This window comes from Poecilia reticulata, linkage group LG5, assembly GCF_000633615.1.
Source record: "Poecilia reticulata strain Guanapo linkage group LG5, Guppy_female_1.0+MT, whole genome shotgun sequence".
NCBI lineage: Eukaryota > Metazoa > Chordata > Actinopteri > Cyprinodontiformes > Poeciliidae > Poecilia > Poecilia reticulata.
In genome coordinates, this window is record NC_024335.1 from 28174955 (window position 1) to 28182087 (window position 7133).

Below are 7133 nucleotides of genomic sequence, written 5' to 3' on the forward strand. Positions count from 1 at the left end.
GTCAAAAGCTCTGATGCCTGACAGGGAATTTTGCACGTTTTATCCTTCCAGTGCTGTGGTTCAATAAATCTGAAGGACAGCGAAAGGTATCTAACCTTAACAGAGATTTTCCCATTTAATTAAATTCAAAACAAAAAGCTTTCTCTGACTTTCAGGGATCTCACATATCATTTTAAATGTGTACCCTTGAAATCAATCTTAGACTTATGTCCAAAATAAACGTTTTCTTTTGAACATCATTGGTCAAATTTATTGATAAACCCCAGGAAGTAAATATTTCTTCACTCACAATCATGTGAGTTTTAGTTTAAAAATGAACCAATGAAGGGAGTTTTTGTCTATCACAGGAACTCCACCATGTTTATCTTCTTGATTTGGCAGCATTTTGGATGCTTTTGGTTATAAGCAGAACGTTTAGTGTCAGACAACACAAGGAGGACTAGGAGGTGCTGCAAGAAAAGAGCAGTTTTTTAACACTACCATGTAACTGTTACATTTAGTTACTTTAAAAAAAAAACATATTTATTCAAGGTTTCCCCCAGAAAACCTGCTAAGGTTGGGTGCTAGAGCAGTTATCTGTCCAGTGGCTCGTCGTCTTTTAGAATTAAAAAATGTTTAAAGTTGGCAGGAAATTTGATAATTATATGTTATTAAAAGATTGGAAGATTAATACCTGAACACCAACTATACCAACCCTTTGTATTTGTTTCATGTAGGATTGTAGATTGAAACAAGCCCAATAACTATAGAAATCCGTATTTTTTCTAAACTCACTCTGCGGTTGGTGAATCAGGTAATATATTTGTGTAGACCAGAGATGTTGAAACACTTTGCAAATAGGACCAGATTTGGTGAGGTGAAAACACGCAGTAAAAAGCCTGACATTCTTTGAACTTTTAAAATTGAATGCGAATAAACTTTTTATAAAAGTTTTTTTTTATTTTTACAACCGGCATCCTTTTTGTTACATCACAAAGTTTTTTATCAAAATCACCGTGAAGATTACAAAATAAATGAAGCAAAAACAACTAACCAGAAAAAAAAAACTTTCAGGAAGGTTCATTTGAAACATGAAATAKTTTCCTCACTAAATGCTCAAAGTAAACTTCTAAATTCGAAATGTGAACAGAAAAACAATCCTAACAGTTTGGTCTTGTTGAGCCACACACTACGCCATGTTAATGTGTGTTAGCAGATTCATCCCTAGTGTCACTTTAATCCACCGTAGTTTCACTTCGTCTGCAGCAGAATACACCAATGTGAATAAATCAGCTTGTCTGGTTTGGTTTTTAAGATTCTGGAGGTCATTTGTGACTTCAGAATCTGTTTTGGCCACCAGGTTTATCCACACAAACAAACAAGGAATTTGACTTTGGTTCTGCTTTGCTCTCAGTAGAGACATTTAAAATATAAAAAAGGCACTAAAAGCTACATTTTTTTGTAGCTTTTAGTGCCTTTTTTATATTTTAAATGTCTCTACTGAGAGCAAAGCAGAACCGATATTTATATACTACAGAGCCCTCTAGGGGACACGGAGGATTTTTTTCTCTTTTGCGTTCCCTTGCAATAGGTTTTGAGTTCTCTCTCAATAATGTACTGATCACTTCATGCGGCATAACTGAATGCTGTAAGCCTTTCTTACGGTGGCCATCATTTTTCCTTATAATTATATAAGGCTTTCTTAAGGTTTTTCCATGTATGTTCATATCTTGTGAAATATCTGAAATTATATTGCAATAAGCATATTGCGAGGTAACACATTGTTTTTAACATTGTTTTTTTAACAAAGTTAACATCTATTCCTGTGATTCTAATATTGCGTGCTGTCTTTGCCTTGTGAGCTAGAGATACCGTTACTTCCATTAATGAAGTACCGACAGGAATTTATTCAGTTCAGGTTTGTGCGAACTGAACGTACCACTTCATATTAAAAGGCCAACTTTCAACAACACTGACTCAAACATGAGGAATGTGGCTGGGAGCGCACTTCCATTCGTGCCTCTGGTTCTGCTAGTTGGATTTGCCAGCTTTGGTTGCCTGGGTTACAGCCTCCCCTGTGGACGGTCATCTTGCTGTTGCTATGCTAATGAGAGTACATCAAAGTCAGGAGCACAGCCGCCTGTCAATGTATGCATCGCGCGCTCATGAGTGTGTGTGTGTGTGCGTGTGTTTAAACAGCCTTGACACTGCGGGGTCATCCAAAGGCCGAAGCTTTTAACTTGGAATGTCACACCAATTAAAAATTTGAAAAATTAGGCGAGCAATATGAGGAACTTTGCATTTTATTCATTAGGTATGGAACTGCTCCTAATGAGATTTCTCTCTCAGCATTGTGACTCTTCCCCCACCTCTGCTGACTCTTCCTTTTCACCCGACGCTGTTTTATTATTTACATCCCAATCTCTGGCTCTTTTTTGGCGCACTTTATCAGTTTAATCAGGCTGCATGAGGGAGACGGAGCGGGGTGATACGACGTGCATCATTTGCCCGGCCTCATAGTAATGCATCTTTATTAGGCTCCCACATCAGCCCAGGAGACGAGTCTCTGCTATCACTGTCAATTAGCGAGGTGGGGGCGTCAGGGGAGGCGCCTGGCTGCTCTTTATTAATATCTGCAAACAACCACATAACACTCAGACGTGTAGAAAGAGGCCTTCTCTTTATTAAAACACACACGGAGGTGCGGCGCCACACAGGAGGGGCATCATCAGGCGGCGTGAGGTGGCAGAGCTTCAGGATTCATTAAGTCACAGAATTGAAAGAAGAAAACAAAAAAGAGAAGAAGAAGTGGGCTGCAAAGAAAAAAAAAGAAGGAGAATGCTTGGCTTTAATCAGGACGAGGACAGATATTACATTATCGTTTCATCATGGCTTTCTGGCAATATGGCTTTTTCAATCAACGCAGAGAGACATTATTTATTCATAGATGCATTTTTAAAAAGGCACAGCAGATACAGCGCAGCCAATCTCCACAGAGTTTACACAATCAAATATACATGAATACAATATTAGTGGCGAGGTGGAGGGAGTGGGAGGGCAGGGGGGTAAATGAAACTTTATTCGTATGGAGAACAAGGAGCGAAAACGGCAGAAAGGATTAGAGGAAGGAGAACTTTCACAGCATTTCTGCTCTGCTGAGATTTCAATTTGATTTGCAAAAAATGCAGAAGGCTGCATTAGCATGTTTCTGTGTGTTTAGGAGTGTGTGTATGTTTAGGTGTGTGTGTGTGTGTGTGTGTTTCGTCCGGCTTTAAGGCTGCTGTCTCTGTAATGAGGCTTTGCTGCAAAGCGGAGCTCTCCAGGACTCTCGATGCGTTCTGCATTTCAAAGATGCTCTCTGCTGCGCCAGGCGGTGTTTCCCATTATATGTGTGTGTGTGTTCCATCACAAACACACGCACACACACACAGTACCACACAGGTTGATCTGTCCCAAAGGACTGATTGGTGGGTTTTGTGAGTAAAGCGTGAGCTTGTCAGCGACAGAGCGTTTTCTAAGACTATTTCTGCCTCTTCGCTGTTCTTCGTAACTCTCTCTCTCTCTCACATTTTCTCCCCTTGCTTGTTCCATTCTCCTCCTCCTCCATTTCCCTTAGCGATCTTCTCTGACCTCATGTTTATGTATCTCGCTATGTCGGGGCTGTTCATCAATGTTGCTCTGTCAAAAGGTCCCTTCTTGTGTTTTTTTTCTTTTCTTGCTTGTTCCATCTCAGCTTTGCTTGTTTCCCACAGCAAAAGGCCCTGAGATATGAATAATATAAGAACGCCACAAACGGGACAGAGTGCAACACTTTTACTATAATGTGTGTTTTTGGATGTGTGTACAAAACTGGGGTGAAAAAAACTGCAAAAGAATATTTTCAAAGTGAATGTGAAAGCTCACAGAGAGACGGTTTTCAAGGCCAGACGGTGGAAAACAAACATTTAGTGTTTGTTCTCCATGGCTCGGCGAGCAAAGAAGAGAAAAACTGTTCTCTTCTGTAAAGTCTTTGCCTAAATAAGGAAAATGCTTTACAGACTTTGTCATATTTTGTTTCAAACTTTGTTGTGTTTCTCTGGGACTTTAATGATGACCAGCAAAAGATGGCGTGTACTGGTAAAGGTCAACCCATTCATTTTAACCACTGTTTTTTGTCTTTAAGGATCGTCACATCTTTAGTTGCATCCATCTTTCTGCCCAGTTTGACATGTTCCCTGTTCTTGCTGGACGTTACGTGGGGAATCGTCCCCTCAGCATTACGCTACCACCATTATGCTTCTACGTAGGGTTGGTGTATTCACTGTGATATGTGGTAGTAATTTTGTGAAGCGTCACATTCCTGCCAAAACCCATTTCCATTAATTCACTGGCTCATGGATGCAGCATGACTCTCCACCCTTTGTGCTTTTTACAAAAAAGTTGTACTCATGCTATGTGTTCAGTGGGCGTATTTAGCACTTGGGGTGGTAATTTTTCAGATTTAAATGAGCGGTTGGGTTTTCAGCTCAACTGTGGGACAAAGTCAAAAAAGAAGGTTAGTCAAAGGAAGGTGTGTTGATTGTTTTTTCCTTTCCTTTTTTCGACCTGGTATTCTTTTTTGTCCCGCCTCCTCCTTTTCTTCTTTTCCACCTACCAGATGTCACCAGATCGGAGCTGAAAACCAGTCAATCACAAGTCATGTTTAAAGACTTTTTACGACCTTTTTAGTGCCACCTCAAATGAAAGAGAAAAACTAAATTATATATTTTATTCAGTGGTGTCAGAGTGAACAAAATTAAAGCCATACAAAAAAACAAATTCTATATGCTTTATTTTCTTTCACATTACCACTATGTAGTTGTTCTTGTTGGTCTATCACATAAAACTCCAAATAAAACACTTTGTAGTTTGTGACTCTGTGACAAAATATGAACTGGAGTATGAATTAGGGCTGTCAAAATTAGCGTGTTACTTCACGTTATTTTAGCGTGCTTACATTTTTTTTAATAAGCAGTTAATTGCACAGGTTTCTGTACTTTTTGGACGTCACCTGTGCTGCAGAGTTTGAACATAATTTCCTTTAATGTATCAGCTGATTTTGTACAGGACTAATTTTGCTTTTCTTACAAAAGTCATTTCTAAAACCAGCTTGAGAGCGGACAGGAGCGCATTGTGAGTATTGGCACTGTGATCTCAGCAGGCAGAACCTCAACAATTGTTGACAATTGCTGTTGTCAACAACAACTGAATGCATCATTTTACCTTCATGACTGAAGTAACACTAAACTGCAAAGAACAAATAAAAAAAGATGAACAATGATAAATACAAAAGCAACAACGACATGAGAAGTAATCCCATGTATTGTGTGTTACGTCCTGTTTTAATCAATTGGCAACCCTAATAAAAACATTTAGAACTCATCAACTCAGTTCATTTTTTTAACAACTAATTAATCGTGATTAGTTCACAGCAACCCTGTGATTAATCAGATTAATAATTTTAATCGTTTGTCAGCCCCAGCATAAATACATTTACAAGAATCGGCCTAGTTGGAGATGAAGCGGGAAGCGCTTCGAGAGTTGACTCATAAAGCGCCAGCGCTGTCTTTGTGTCCTCGTGGCGTCACTGTTTCCTAGACGGAACGGAAAGCAGATCAGCTCATTAGCGGCCATGCTGGACGGCTCTTGATGAATGCTATCACCCGCTAATGAAAAGTATTGTCCTTAAGCATGGCTAAATCAAATGGAGTTTAAATCGCGTGCTTCATCAATGAGTGAAGAGGTCCCTGATGAAGGACTAGACACCCTGGTTCCAGGGAATAACCCCCCACCATTCGCCCCAGGGGGAATCAAAGTCTCATTTAGCCGCTGCTCGATAGCTGCTCCAGTATTGACCAGTTCTGGCAGAAGTGTGAGGAAAATGAGTGAAAAAGAAAAGAAAAAAAAGAAAAAAAGTGAGAGGAAAATGTGAGGTGACGCAGGAAAGAAGAAAAAAAAGAGCAAAGAATCAATTTAGCGCTTCTAGCTGATCGTGGTTTGGAACCAGCTGTGTGGGACACTTAACCTTTGTTCCAGCCTTCTGGGCAATGTGTAAAAGTTTTCCTCGCACAATAAAAAAAAAAAAAAAAGCAGCTTAATCCACACTACTTATAGTTTACTTAGTATAAAATCCTGGATCAGCAGCTGTGTGAAATAAGTTCCAGTAGCCCAGAGCGTTTGTGCAAGTTGTTCAGTATTTCCGAGAACTCCCTTAAAGGTGATGGTATAAAGTTCCAATCTCACTCAGCATCTTCTTTAACCTTCAGCCCACTAAAACTGAAGGCTGCAGGACATGTTCGAAATCTGCAACAGACATGAACCGGATATTTTAAATGGATATTTCCTTTGCACTCTGGGGCCGCTCTGAAGAGCATCTTTTTAGAGCAGAGTTAGTGTCTGTCAGTTTTATGTCTATTGTCTGTATTTCTCATTCTCCTACTTTGTTTCCAGACGTAATCTCCATGGTGACAATCATCCAGGTAACGATGAAGATAATGTCAGTTGTAATATTTATAAGATGTAAGGCATGAAAAACTATCCAACCAAATGCTTTACAAAGTTAACCTCACTGTCACTCACTTGGCTCCTTGTTTCACTTGTTTACTTATACTGCTGGGTGTCAGCTTACTATTTGTTTGTAATTTTATATTTTCTTGAAATATGGAGATAAATACAAGGAACATTTATTTGTTTTCCTAAAGTTTTGCTTTACCTGGTATTTCTACTTATTCTGGCTTGCCATTTATGCTGAACTGAAATAAATGTATTAAGTGAGTCACATCAGCCTTAATACCGGCATCTCTAGCTCACAAGGCAAAGACAGCACACAATATCATTGTGTGCTGTCTATTCCTTAAATGACAGGAATAGATGTTAACTTTGTTAAAAAAAAACAATGCGTTACCTCGTGATATGCTTATTGCAATATAATTTCAGATATTTCACAACAAAATACATACATGGAATCTGCTTTAGTCAAACTGGTCTATTTGCCTCAATACCCAATCAAACTGGTCTCAAAGACTGTTTATCATTAATAAATATGAACTGTAATTATTTTGTCTATACAAAATGCTGCAATATCAATTAATTGATTATAATATGTCAAAAATTGGAATAGCATTTTTTTTCATGTG